The sequence below is a fragment of the Saccostrea cucullata genome, unplaced genomic scaffold, assembly GCF_032062105.1.
Source record: "Saccostrea cucullata isolate Sc308-1 unplaced genomic scaffold, CSIRO_AGI_Scuc_v1 ctg867, whole genome shotgun sequence".
In the NCBI taxonomy this organism is placed as follows: Eukaryota; Metazoa; Mollusca; class Bivalvia; order Ostreida; family Ostreidae; genus Saccostrea; species Saccostrea cuccullata.
Genome location: NW_026923146.1, coordinates 201,054 through 203,502, shown reverse-complemented (window position 1 = coordinate 203,502; position 2,449 = coordinate 201,054).

Below are 2,449 nucleotides of genomic sequence, written 5' to 3'. Positions count from 1 at the left end.
AAAATGTGTACTTTTTTCCGAGAAGACCTTTTCAATTGAACTTTACAGCATTTTATCTTTAAAAGGCGTATAATGCAAAAACAGTGGGAAACCACTTGTAACCACTTTCATGAATAGAAATACTCTTCAGTTTTTCTGTTCAAAAGCGATGATTTGAAAAAGTTATATACTTAGTAACATCATAAAAGTAAAGGCAGTTTATTTGGTGGCTCTAATAAATCTCAAAATATCTTCCTTGTCGGAAAAAATGTGAAATTCTTCATGAAATCTAATTTCTGTAGAACACAACGCAATGCATCAAAGGTTTATAAAAACTGATATACAAAACAGTGATCATGTTATTTATATGTTCTTAAACTTCGAAATTCTTATGTCTTTATTAAAATGTTATTTCTTCAATTGTACTATTTTGAATTCTTGATAAAATATTTGTTCGAATAACTAAATATCTGCTTAGAATCCATGTTAAAAATCTAGTGAATGATACAATGGCATCCCCTTTAAAAAAAACTTTAAGATAATTTATATATGACAGTTTTTCATCATTTTTTATCATTTTCATAATGTACTGTCATCGTATACCTGGATAATTTTGTGTTGTAAAATTGAATTGTTCATTAACTGCAAAAACAATAAAACAAATTTCCACGTTACAAGTAATTATTTTATTGCAAGAAACATATGGAAAAAACAAACTGTATTCAAGATCAAAAGTCCATAAAACAATACTAAGTAGGAACAGAACAAACACGGACCTACGAAACATCAGAGGTGGGATCAGGTGCCATGGAGGAGTTAGCATCCCCTGCCGACCGATCACACCCGCTGTGTACTAATACAATTTACACCTGATCCCACCTCTGATAGAGGTCCGTGTTTGCTATGCACCTATTTTGTATTGTTTTATTGACTGTTGATCTAGAATACTGTTCGTTATCTCCGTATCTTTTATTGGTGTATTTTCAGGGGCCACTAGCATGAAAAGTGAGTCATTGACCTAGTTATTTGAAATTAAAAATCTAATACACAGAAGAATCGTAGATGTATAATGTGCAGTACTTTGTTTTTCGTTCTTATCATTGGTATTTTTTGTCATCTGAGTAAAGTTATACCTTAAGTGAATTGCTGACTGACGTTTACCTTACTTATTGTTTGTCCATTATTTACACGTTGAATTGTCGACGGATCTCCATTATACCCCGATTATGACGAGGAGCACGCAGCGAGTGTGACTGGTGGACAATGGATGTTCACTCTTGTATGGAACTCGATGCCACCTCTGATGTTTGAGAAGTCCTTGTTTGTTTTGCTTCAAGACTTGTATTATTTAATAAACTTTTTAGCTTGAAAACTGATCGTTATCTATATATATTATATATATTTCATTTATGAGTGAACTGAGTTTTTACATGCTTGGCGTGCAGTAATAGTAAAGGTGAATAATTATTACACAATAAATCATTCCAAGCGTTACATTAGGAGTATGTGATTCTTTTTATTTTCTGATTCAGGGAAGAAACAAAGAAGGATCAGTCAACCTATTGAAATAAACAAGTCCTCTATAAATTCTAAAGTAAGGCAGCAAATGACCCCTTTTCCAGAATAACAGGATTATCATGTCAGACAGTGGAAACTTTCAAAAAACTGACACTCACTTCAATAAAAGGAGTGTTATTCCTTTCTGTCTACTCTTCCAAGCCCCTGTTATGTAATGTTTACTCTGTTTCGCTAAGTGTAAGCGCTAAACGTTTCATATTACCTTCCTTGTCTCACGATCTGAAGACGTCTATATAATATGTTAACTGTATGGGAAATAATTTTCAAATGTAGTACTAAATTTCCTAATAAAACAGTGTTCTTTCATCATTCTTCTCTCATTTAATCTTAAATGAAAATTCATTTCATAAATTGAAAACTATTAAAATCTCCGAGAATTAATACGAATTTACTTGATTAGGAAACGATGTTATGAACAATTTTGAACTTTAAAACAGCAAAACAAGCTTTATTTATTTGGAATAAATAGAAAAGTCTTAAAGTCAGAAGCAAACAATTCAAAAATACGTTTTTGAACTTGGTACATGTATGTCGATCATTTTTGCATTCTACTTTTCCAATCATCAAAAGATAGTGTTTTTAAAAATATTTTTACAGAATATATAACAAGAACATACTTCTTATACAAGTTGCTTGCTTAGATTATTTCCTAATAAAGAGCAACTAATATCGACAATTTTAAAATGCAGTGCTTTTCTTTGTATTAGTCACCCAGTACAACTTGTTATAGTGATCAGTATATATTCAAATCTTTTACACAATGACCTATATTAAGACCTCTATATATAAAGCTTTGGTTATACTTACACGTCCATGAGCTTGTTTAATGGTGCTATATGACTATGTTTTAAGTGTTTTTTAAAGTGCAAGCATGAGTGTTTATTTTCCTTTT